The sequence below is a fragment of the Furipterus horrens genome, unplaced genomic scaffold (assembly GCF_987537825.1).
Source record: "Furipterus horrens unplaced genomic scaffold, mFurHor1.1.pri manual_scaffold_10, whole genome shotgun sequence".
Taxonomy (NCBI): Eukaryota; Metazoa; Chordata; class Mammalia; order Chiroptera; family Furipteridae; genus Furipterus; species Furipterus horrens.
In genome coordinates, this window is record NW_028327180.1 from 59,012,887 (window position 1) to 59,025,714 (window position 12,828).

The 12,828-nt window shown below is 45.5% G+C and overlaps 1 protein-coding gene across 4 annotated transcripts in view; it reads right to left on the bottom strand.

Annotated features, from left to right (window-relative positions):
* The window catches only part of INSR (insulin receptor), a 195,038-nt gene that overhangs the window by 89,496 nt on the left and 92,714 nt on the right, over positions 1 to 12,828 (bottom strand). The gene's annotated exons all lie outside the window — the stretch shown is intronic.

Sequence of the window (12,828 nt, forward strand, 5' to 3'; positions counted from 1 at the left end):
TGGCTCCACCCCCCCCCCCACACACACCTGTCTGGATGAGTATTACTTTACATCTTTGGTTCTCAGACTTCCAAACAGTTCAATTTACCGTTTCTATTAGAGCCTAGACTCTAGGAAGCCAGATGTCACTTTATCAACAGATCTGCTGTAAATCATTTTACCCAATATAAGACATAATCTCCCCCATACGGCAGTCTTATTGTCCGTAAGATATTAAGCAGCCTGCATCTAACTCTGCACTCCTACTTCATTGACTGCAAATGTTTTGGCTTTACCACCCTGCTGGCCTCTCACTAAAAGGTTTTTAAAAATGACAGGTGTTCTTTGCTGCCCTTTTTTTTTTTTTTTTTTGCCTGAGTTCTGTTTTTAACTTTCAAAGAAAGTTAAACTCAATAACAATAAGCTAGCTCTGTGTGTCTCTCCCACTCAGTTTCCAAGTACTTTATCTTATTTAATAGATAGGCCACTCAGGGGCCTCACCACCACATGTGCAGGATGAAGAAAATGCTCCAATGTAAGACAGGGCTGACTTTGCTCTCCCCATGCCCCTGGCCCTGCTCCCTGTTCCAGACACCATATGAGTCCCAGCATCCCAGTCCCAGAGATCCACCACCCCAGTGCTGCTTCTGCCAAACAGGATGGCAGCCTTTTGAAGACAATGCCAAGCAATCAGGCAGCTGTCAACCTCCCAAGGCCAGGTATGTGCTGTGTGTGCAGGGAAGCTATACCTGGACCTCCCCAGAGATGGCAAGCACCAGTCCTTACCCTCCAAACATAGAAGTTCCTTGTTTCTTCATTCATCTCATCCCCTGCCCCTCCCACCCTCAAGCTGCTTTGGGAAGCTGGCCCCAATTTCTTCTCAATTCTCCCTAAGTTTCCAAAAGCCCCTGGCCTTCACATCCACTTGCAGATGCAGCCACTACCTTCCTGAAACTTCTACCTCAAGTGGCTTTCTCACTCCATCTTGCTAAGAATGAAACTGACCTCTACGTAAACTGGTGAAGTGGGCAGAAGGTTGCTGTCAGAACCCTCTGGTTGAACCTTTTGAACTAAGCACAATGCCGCCCTCTTCCCAACAACGTTGTCCCTAGAGATGGTCTACAGCAGCGATCCACAACCTTTTTGGCACCAGGGACAGGTTTCATGGAAGGCCATTTTTCCAGGGACTGGGGTAGGGAGGATGGTTTCGGGATGAGCCAAGTGCAGTACATTCAAGCTCACCTCCTGCTGTGCAGCCCAGTTTCTAATGGGCCTGGGCCGGTACTGGTCAGTAGCCCAAAGGTTCTGTAGACCTCTGATCTACAGAAATGCTGACTCATTTAGACAGGTGCTTCAAGGCAAAGGAGGCAAGAGCAATGTGACCCAGTATTTCTACTTGGAGGAATTAACCCACAGACAGGACACCAAACGTGTACATAGGCTACCGATCAATGACATTCTTCACCCCACAGGACATTAGCCAGTTTGGTTTATTAACAGCAAGAGGCTGGAAACAGTCTAAAGTTCCACAGCAGGAGACTCATAAATAAATTACTGTGGATCAAGGGGGTGGCACAGTACACAGCTATAAAAAAGGAGGTGGCTTCATGCATCCTGGTGCTGGAGTCACTTCCAAGATTGCATTAAAAAGAGCAAGTTCAGAGAGTGTCTAAAGAACACCACTCATTTGTAGAAAAAGGAAAGACATATATAGTAAGAATACAAAATGGAACAGCTAGTCTATAAAACAGTTTGGTGGTTTCTTATAAAGCGTATACTGCCTATCCTTACCATACAACCTACAGACTTACCCAGGTGAAATGGAAAACAAAACTTATACTCACACAAAGACTCTATGTGGATGTTTACAGTGGCTACATTCCTATCGCTGCAAATTGGGAACAACCCATGTTCCTCACTGGGGGAAGGTCAAATGCTGCACCTCCACCATGAGCACTACAGAACAACAAAAAAAGGAAGTGCTGATACTCCTACAATAGCATGGGTGAATTTCAAATGCATTATATTATGTAAGAAGCAGATCTCAAAAGCTACCCACTGTATGAGTCCATTTGTACAACACTCTGGAAAAGGCAAAACGATAGGGACAGTGGACACATCAGTGGCCCATGGGGGCTGGACGGGGGAGGCGCTGACTGCCAAAGGGGCACAGGGACATTTTGGATGATGGAACCATCACATCTTGACTGTGGTGGTGGTTACGTGGCTGTACAGTCAAAACTCAGAACTCAACACCAAAATGGGTGAATTCTGCTCTATGTAAATCATACCTTAAAATGGGGGTGGGGCAAGGGAAACACAAATGGAATATACAGATATGTCCCTTTGGAAGGGCCGCAGCCTATGGGGAGCACAATTTGGTTTTTCTTTTTTATGATATATGTGTATTACCCTTTTAAAACGGACACAAACTTGAAAATACGTTTTCTAAAAGCTTCTGCCAGACCATTAATAAATTATCATTGATCAATTCTACCCCCAAAATATTCCAGGAGTGATTGTGTAAGAATAGCTGACAGGCACCAATGAGAGCTTTTACACAGTATCTTTTAAAATGATTTTTGCCTTATTACAAAACCAGAAGTCAAGGCAACTAAATACCACGTGTGACCCTAGAATGAAACCCAGACCAGGAAAAAAATATCTGTGATGACAGACAACAGGAATAGCAGGAGAGACCAACTCAGAGCCCACAAAAAATACAGCCTCTTTTCTTTTGCCTTTTAAAGTTCAATCAGTTTGGTTTTTCTTAAGCTGCATGGGAAAAGCAAAACAAAACCATAAAACAGATAAATCACTATTGATGTTTCCATACCATGGCATATATTAATAACATTTCGCTACATTCCTTCCCAAAACCTGGAGTTTAAAAAATGACTCAAGATTTATTATTCCAAAAATTACGACTTTCCAGAAAATTCCAAATGGAACGCTTGCCACAGTTGCCTGGGGGCCTGGACACCTTCGCCACAGCGCCCCGGGGCTCTCCCTGAAAGTGGGAATTTTATAAACTCCTTTAAGTAATTTACTTTCTTTCCACTCACAGATTGTCTCTCCAACGCCAGCCCGAACACCGAAGCCTGAGGTCGGAGTCCTGGGAAGCCCGGGCGCAGGCGACACCTGGCGTGAAATTCCTCCCTTTGGAATAGAGTAAGTGATTTAAAGGCGGGATGGGGGACACGACAGGCGACCTTATGACAGACTCCCTTTCCAGCCTGGATGCCTGAGAGGTGGTTGCAGAAACCCGGGTCTCTAAGGCCCGGAAGTGCTGCCTCCCTCCTCCGATTGCTCAGCGCTGCACCAGCAGAGCCACCAAGCAAGCCAGGGAAGGGGCGGAGTCCGGGCTGGAGGCCTCCCCACTGAGGCAGCCTCAGGATTGGTCAGTTCCGGGCAGCGCTATGTCTGCTTTCCGGCCGCGGGGCGGGGTCCAGGATGCAGGAGGCTGCGCCCCCTGGAGCCCGTGGCGGGCAGCACACGCTCCGCTCCCTGGAATCCGGGCCGGGCGCTGGCAGCGGCTGCAGCGCCACCCTCGCGCTCAACCAATGGGGGCAGGCGTTCTGCCTGGACGCTGGCCCGCCCCGGCGCGCAGAGCTTCGCTGGCCCAACTGGCGCGAGTGGTGCCGTTTACTGTGCGCTCGGAGCCAGGTGCCCAGTAGGGGCCTCTAGAGGGTGCAGACATGCAGAGTGGGCCTGCGAAGGATGACACTTTAGCAAAAGTTAAAGAAAAGGAGAAATGTGTCCCTGACCGAGTAGCTCACTTAGCTCATCAAACCAGTATGCCAAGGTTGTGGGTTCTATCCCGGGTTAGGGTATGTACATAGCATGAACCAATGAATGCATAAACAAGCAGAACAACAAATCAATGTTTCCTTCTCTCTCTCTCTCTCCCCGCCCCAAAATAAATAATAAAAAAATTAAAAAAAAAAAAAGGAGAAATGCAGTTCGTGGCCACCCCAAGCAGCCACCAGGTGGCTTGGGCTTCGTATGCAGAACTGTGACTCCAGGGCGATCGGATCACCGCCTGGCAGTGTCCTGACCCCAGGCCTCGCTTGCGAGGCGACTCGCAGAGAATGGGTATGGCATCATTGAGTTGGGCTGTGGGTTTCACTCACCTGTTCCCATCCCTGCCCACCTGTATCTGGTCTCTACAGCATTGGTTTGCAGAAATGAATGGAGAGACTGCTCAGTTCTCACAGGAGGCAGGAAAGACACAAGTAAGCCTATAAAGGGGAGGGCCTTGTCTGTCTTACTACTGCATCCCAAAGCCAGGCACACAGTAGGTACAATAAAGCTAGTGCAATAAAAATTTAAAAAAAAATGATGTGGGAACAGGCGACTGGCTTTACCCACCAAAGAAGAAAAGCAGTACGTGCAAATGCGTTAGTCACCAGGGTTGCCTTCAGCAGTTCAGAGCTAAAGGACGAAGTACAGGGGAAGCGGTGTGGGAGGCCAGGCCAGACAGAAAGATTAGGGAGCAGGGGGGCTTGTTCTCTTCGCCACAGGAGGAACCATCCAAAAAAGATACCACGTTTGGGGCCAATTTTCTGCTCTTTGGTGGAGGGCTGAAGAAGGCAAGGGCACAGGGAAGAAGGAGGAAGAGGCTGTCTTCTGAAGCCATCAGGGAAGTCAGGCTGTCAGGCTTATCACTTGGACGACTCCCAAGTTTCCATGCTGGAACTACAGACAGGGAAGCAAGGAGCTCCAGCTAGGAGAATCTGGATATGAGCTGTGGAGTCCAGGTGGCAGGACTTCTGCATACAGCTGCCTGGCGTTGTGGTTGCTAAGGCACACCTCAAAGCACCCCAGTACACTCCTGCAAACCATGCTCACTAAGGTGCATGGGTCCTTAGGTGTTCGTTGGTTGTGGATACGTCTAAATTTTTTCCTCATTTGTGTTCCTAATACATACATATTTTAGGCAATTACTATAGCAATAACTTTTTAAATATTGAGTTTTAGCCTACTCAGCTTTTCTGCTTCTTGAGCCAATTTAAATTTTACAGGCTATTTAGAAATTAATGATGGCAGTATGGATAGACCTGGGAACATTATGCTAAGTAAAATAAGCCAGTCAGAGAAAGACATATACCATATGATTTCGTTTACATGTGGACTCTAATGAACAAACTGAACTAACAAGCAAAATAGACAGACTTATAGATAGAGAGCTCTTGTTGGGGAGGGGGCGGTTAAGGGGTGGAGAGATGGAGCAAAAACGAAAAAGGACTCATGGACATGGACAACAGTGTGGTGATTGTGGGGAGCAGGGGGGTGTAAGGGAGATAAGTGGTAATGTAAAAAGTACAATAAAAATAAATTTAAAAAAATTAATGATGGCATGATAGCCCAACTTATGATAAAGATGCTGTTCTTGCAAAAGGAAATGATTAAATAAAATAAGCACTTAAACCAGTAAATGAAATTATTTTAATATTACTTCCAAGTGATTGATTATCCAAGCTGTCTTTATTAATTTTTATGGATTTTAAGTTACAGCTCCATTTTCATTCTTAATTGTATATGCAATATTCGTTCTCTCCCTCTGTTTCCTCCCTTAGTTACTATATGTAATAGTCTTCCTGCTAAAACAGAACAAATAAACTTTCTGAATTCACAGAAAATCTCTATATCTGTGCTATCCAATTCAGTAGTCACTAGCCACTTGTAGCCACCAAGTGGTAGAAATTTGGGTAATGTGACTGAGAAACTGAATTTTCCTGGGGCTAGTGTCTACCTTATCGGGCATTACAACTCTCAAAGATCCAGCTCTTGAATTTGTCAATTCTTTTTGTTTTCTAATTAGTTAGTCCCTACTTATTCATTATTTCCTTCTTGCTTTGTAATGTGTTTCCTTATTCATTGTCTCATTTGTGATTTATCTATATATAATTATTTAAGACTCTCATTTGTCTCTACATCCACATCTCCACTACATTTGCAGTTTTGAGATCCTCCTTGAGCAAAGGGAGGACCTATGCTTTGTTTTCAATTGTCGCAAGGTAGGAGTTTGTGTTGCATGCTTGTTTGATTAAGCTTTTAAAAACTAATATCCAGTTAAATTTACTTGCAGGTAGAGATTAGGGCCATTGCACTTTCTTTTTAGAATGTTTAGGCTGAGTTTTGGGGGGGGTGTGGTTTTGGGTTTTTTTTCAGATTTAACAAAACAAGAGAATTCGTTTTTCTAAATATTCCAACGGCACTTTAAAATGTGTATTGTTTGCAAAGAACAAAGTTCCACCCATATCTGTTACCACGGTCCATTAGCAACCTTATTATTCACACTCCTTGTTGCCTAATTGAGGTTCATCTACCTCATCAAGGCTGTGTTTGAGTCTCCCCCGCCCCACCCTGCTCCCTCAGGTTTCTCAATTTTCCTTGTATTTCCTACAATTTGCTCTCTAAGTTTAGTTCTATACTAGTTGACCTGTATTAAGGATTGTCCCTCCACACAGTGCAAAACTGCTCTTCTTTTCTCTCTAATAATGCCTTTTGCCTTGAATTATCTGCGTTGTCTCTCTGTTCACGATTACCCACAGGTTTCAGTTTTCTATGTCATTTTTGGAATGATGTATAACCATTTCCTAATGGGAGAGAGGTAAAGAGCAAGCAAGCAGCCTCCATGGGAAGAAGGAAGTGGGGGTGGAAGGTCTGAATGGCAAGGGGAGTTTCCTCAGGCACAGTCTCAACTATGAAAAGATCAACTCACATGACCCATGGCTTCTCAGTAACAAGGTCATGGTGGGCTTCAATGTGCACAGGTTAACAGAAGCCATTTTCCCGGGAGCTGCTACACCCACAAACTAACAGAATTTAGGCACAGTGACAGGGAATGGAGAAAATTTTATCAACTTATAAAGGACAAGAGTAAACAGCAGAATATACCAAATTTTTGCACAGACACCATGAAACAAAAGTGCATGTCAATAAAAATACACCTGTTTCAAATTCCACTGTGAGCAACAGGAGAGACTGTTCAGCTCATTTCCTTATTGAGTTCGTTCCTAAAGCCAGCTGGCTGCTTTATTTTCCACCTAGATGAGATGAGAAACTCCTATGTCACCTCGAGGTCAAGAACCCCATGGCTAATCTTGGGACACTGCCATTCTATTTTGAAAAGATAAGAGTTCTCTGATTTGGGGGAAAACCCACTTCATACCTGTTTGTTTTCACTAGAGAAAAGGAATTTGCCCCTTGGCTGCTGGATCCTCAGACTTCACTGGCTCTTTCGACCTACTTTGCAGTCCTTCATTTACCTGAACGCACAGCACTGAGTGCCCCGGAAGCACTGGCTCGCTTCTCCGGACGCTGCCCAACTCCTCCACGTTCTTGGGGAAAATGCATGAAGGAAAATAAAGCTGTGCTATTGCTTCCCCTTCAGACGGGATGCTGGTACCATCTTAATGAATGGGTAGCATTTCAACACCCAAAGTAAGTCATCTGATCGGGAGAAAGCTTATTGGTAAAAAGCCTCTTTTACATACATGCTAGGACCACAGAGGAATTGTGTTTCCTCACCAGGATCAACAATGTCCCCAATCACAGGTGAGTTGTTTTCTACACCATGCAGATGCCCTAGAAATCCCTTTGATCTTCTTAGACAGTATCCCTGACTACTCTTCGTTTAATGAAAAAGTTTACTAGGCAGCAAAATATTTCCTGTCACCAGTCCCATTACTATCTTCCTTTTAGCACCATCGGTCAACAGATCTGAGATCCTACAGAGTAAACTCTGGACACAAGGTGCTGAAAAGCACATACAGTTCAACAAAATCAGGTCAGGAACATTGAGTTAGTTACAAATCAAGAACACCTAGTACAAATTGTGCTGATACTCCAAGTAAGTTCACAAGGGGCTGGGCCACGCCTGGACTGTTAGCTTCTTCAGAAGCTTATTATGTAAAAGCTCAAGTGTTCTTTCTTACATTGAATAGCCAAAGAGCCAAATGCCACCTTCTCTCTGAACCCTCTGTCTTAATCCCCCAATTCCCTCTCTATCTTAGCCATGTGATGAGGCTAACAGACACAGGGGACAGTTGGCTACATCCCAGGACTCAGATGGACACAGTATGATGGGCTCAGAGAAATTCTGCACTGTCCAAATCTATTCTCTTGAGGCTCTCCATCAGACCTGAAGTATACGGTTCAAATCACCTAAGTATGGAGCACAAAGAATTATGGAGTCAGGCAGATTACATCCTGATCACATGACTACACTTTCTGTGCTTCAGTTTCCCATGTGTGCATGGGAACAGTAGTACCTTGGACTGCCTTGAGGATCAGGTGGAATGATGCCCAAAACAAGCTCAGCAAAGCATCTGGCCCCTAGCAGAGCCCCAAGAAATAATTTTTAAAGGTGTCCTCAGCACCAGCAGCAATTTCAGGCACCTCATCCGTCAGCTCTGTGCTCCACAAACAGCATTACTTATCTCCTGCATGCCAAGGGGGTAAAGGGGTTAAGTGACTAAATTTAAAGCACACCCCAAGAAACTTTCCTTTCCCCTTGACATGTTCTTGGGCCAACTGTGTTCATCCCACTTTTGCATGTTATTCTTCAAATCGGCCAGGTTGTGGGGGGTGAGAGGGTGATTGAGAGTTACTAACCCTGTGCTGATGGCTGGTCCTGGAAACCCAGCCCATCGACATGCTCCATCAAATGCGAGTCACTAGATGCTCTATACTCAGCAGCTACAGGCCAGGTACAGGATACTGACGCAACTGGGGCTGTCCCTGCCCTTCAGGGCCCACAATCCAACACAGAAAGGTCCCAGCTGGACACTTCTACATGTCCGTTTCTATCTGAACCACAATCCCTCCAAGTTCCTGTCAACCCTACATTCACATATTCCCCCAAAGGAAACAACCTGAAAGAAATTTCCAAGGTGCTGTTAAATAAAACACACGACGTCCTTTTTGCTTTTTTATTTATTGATTTGAGAGTGAGAGAGAAGAAAGAGAAACACTGATATGTTGTTCCACTTATTGATGCATTCATTCATTGGTTGATTCTTGTATGTGTCCTGACCAGAGATTAAACCCACACACTTGGCGTTATAGGGACAACACTCTAACCAACTGAGCTACCCAGCCAGGGCACAATGTGCACTTTCTGAAGCCCAACTACTTCATAAAATAGCCACACTTCCTAATGGCAATTTTGAAACCACTTGGAAGTTTCTGGAAGAGCTGACCCACAAGAGAAGAACACTACAGATTGAAAGGGAAAACACAAGATGCCCAATTTTCCTCTCAGAAATCAAAATTTAATAGCTTCCTAAGGAAACCATAATTGGAGGGTGATTGGGTACATTCCTGCCTGAGGCCTGTTATTATGCAGTGCTAGGAAAGATTGGGAAGTTGGGCCTTGGGCAACTTTGGGATCAAACTAAAAAGAGTGAGACCCAAAGCAAGAGATGCAGCTAAGCTCCACCACACAAATACAGACACAGAGAGAAAGCTGGAAAGGGCCCAAAATGGTTGGAAAGAAAAAAATCTTCACAAACAGAAATAAGGCTCTCAGCTAAAACACAGTCTACCCAGTTACATCTCCCACACTGGCTAAGGAAAGGAGAGGTACAAGGAGCATGGCCTTGGACGTGAAAAGCAATTTATGATGAAGACCTGCCCCTCTTGCTCCCTTCCTGCCCTTGTACCACCTTATGTTTGGCTCACAAACTTCTGCTTCCCATTACTGGTCTACAGCCAAGACAAAAGCCCTGTGAGATGTTACCGATCCTGTGCCATGTCACCCTTACGTGGCCTCAAAGAAGAACTGCAAGGCTGGCCTCCCTGGGTAGATTCCTAACCCCTCCTCCCACTTACTTTAAATTCCCCACTTTGAAATCTGAAGATCACATGTGCATCTTGGTTCTCAAAAGACAGCCCCCAAAATTTCCTTTCTATCTATGTCCTTGGCAATTCTCATTCCCAAGTGCCCATTATGCACAAAGAGTCCCACAGGATGCAAAGGTAAAACATAACACACTTTTCCTTAGCAACAACAGCTACCAAAAAGAAAACTTCTGGAAAATGAAATAGCGAGTAGCCAAATAGAAACTTTGCATTAAAAAAATGGGGTGTGACACACACCAGCATCAGAACCTTGACCAGCTTCAGAGAACAATTATCATGAATGTGAGAAACCAACAGCTGGAGCCATGGAACCAGTGAAACAAGGCTGGATGAACGGTAAGACAGGCAAAGGCCCACCAGTGCTGCAGCAAGCAGCCCCTCCAGGAGACGGCGGGAGCGGCTGCTAAATTGAGGGAGGGTGGTCTGATGGAGGGATATGGGGCAATGCTGTCCTGACACCCCAATTGGTATTCTGTTTAAGGGAGGGTGTGCCAGTGATTATAAACTAAGGCCAGAGAATAAGATCCAGAGTAGACTCTGCCATTCCCTGACTCTGAGCTCTTGGGCAGGTTTCTTAGCTTCACCAAACCTCAGTTTCCCCTTTTGCAAAATGGAAGCTCATTAGGCCACTTACTCTGTAGAGTTGCTGTGAGAGTCATTCTGTGACTCAGTAGTGGCACAGAATAACCAGGCAATAAAAATCTGTTCCTGAAAAATCACTTGGTCACCTCAGGGCCTTTGCACATACAGTCTGGCCACCTAGAAGTCACTATGCCCCTGCCCCAGCACCTCCCATACCCATTTCCCCTTTATTTTCCTTGTCTCAGTTCAAATGTGGGCTTCAGGGAGCTCCCCCAACCTCTCTGTGTAACCTCTCCACCCCACCTCATCTTGTCACCCTTAGTTCCTTCTAGGATTTGCCACCACTTGAAATTATCCTTTCCATCTGTCTATTAACTCGTTTATTGAATGCCAGGCCCATTGGAGTGTGAGCTTCAGGAATCAAGGCCCCTTGTGATTTTTATTCACTGCCAGACCCCAGAGCCCAGAAAAGAGCAAGAGCTACACAAACAATAGCTACTGCTTTTAATAATGTCCTCATGTGGACCAAGCTTTCTGCCAGCTCCCAGTAAACTTTGGAGCAGGCTACAGAGTCTGAAGCTGACAAAACTGAGGCCTTACAGGTAATAGGCTGGATTATCGGGCAATGCCAGGTCTCAACTCCCTGTTACTATCTGGGAAATAAGCATAGCCCATTCTGCTACATAAGCATTCCTAAAAATCACTGCATTTATGGGGAAAACAGGCTGAGGCCACAGCACTCAAACACATCAATCATCAGTGACACATAAAATAATATGGGAATCTGATAAAAAAGAGTAACACCATTTTGCGCATGCCAAATGGTTAATACACAACTACAAAATCTGAAACACTCGACCTTGCAAAGGCCTGAAGTTTGCTTGTAAGGATGTGGGTGTCAGAGGGCTGTAGCTGTGAAGAGGTGGTGAGAGGATTGTCTAAAATGGATGAAAAGTCACGTTACCATTGGTATGTAGCTAGAAAAGGGGATCAAAGGGAACTAGACATTGAGCTGAATAAATGGGGAACATGAGCCTACTGTTTCATCAGGAAGCTACAGCTTTTCACACTCCAGGGGACCACAGCATTGTGCTCCAACAAGGGGTTTAACACTCCTTCCCTCCCCATTCCAGTATCGGATTGTTGTGGGGCACAAGGGGAGGTGTTGACCATAGAGGCCTGTCAATCTACTAGGGGCTCTGAACATATCCAAAGACTGCAAAAGCCTGGGAAGTTTACTGGTGATTTTGAATAAGCACCTGATCCATCCCAAGCCCAAACTAATATAATCCCAAGGGAACAAAGACCTGCGTGTCCCCCCCCCCCAGCCGCCCCGCCTTTCTCTCTAGACCTGTACTTGCCCCATGCACTTGTGAGTCCTCTATCCATAGCCATGTGGGCCTAGCAGCCATATGGCCCATAACCATGCAAACTCCTCCCATAGGCTCCCCAAGGGAGTCTGAATACTGCAGCAAATGGGAACACAAGCTGAACTAGCTGAATGCTGGACTGAACTGAGCTTTTTTTATATGGCCCAGGATCTCGGGACACTGACTCTATTTCTGGCCCTGATTTTCCATAGTGTGATGGAGGGAGATGGGACATTGGAAATCCAGGTCGCAGCTTCTATTTCCACACAAATAAACTTTGCCACACCAGTCTCCTGAGCGTGGATCCTGAGAATGCTTTCCTTGCAATCCCATGGAAAAGCCTGGTTTCCACTGACAATAGTCAGGACCCCAGGTGCAGATGGTTGCAGCTCACATCGTATGCAAGGGTCCAAGGGAGGGGTGCATGCTTCAGATGTGTGCATGTGTTTTTGTCTACACAGCTTGGTTCAGCAGGGGGCAGCTTTCTGAGTTCAGATCCCCCACTTTTCTCAGAGACAAGACTGCCCAGAAGCAAAGGTGAAATTTTCAACATGTTTAAATTGTTCACTCACACCACCATCTTGTTGGAACATATTTGAGTCTTCAAATCCAGCATTAGACCAGAGCTAACTGTTCAACCTCGGAAAAAACTCAGAACATGCAGGAATGTTGAAGATCATGCCACACCTGGAGCTTGGTCACATAACCCACCTGAGGCCCATGTGGGTCTCAGCTCAAGCCTAGGTATCACCTTAATAATGAAGGCTTAATTCCTCCAAGCATGCCTTGCAGAGAGCAATGCATGTATCACTCACACCTCACCTCAGCAGCCTGCCTCAGCCAGACATTTATTTGAAATCTCTGGCTTCCACTCTCCATGTGTGCAAATGTTGAGATCGACTCTGTAAATGTCGTGTGTTTTATTCCATAGGAGATCCATATGGGTTTGAGGATAATCATGTGTGAATAACTTACAAGGTAAAATGCAGAACAACCTGCCCCACCCCCATCTTTAAATACTACTTCC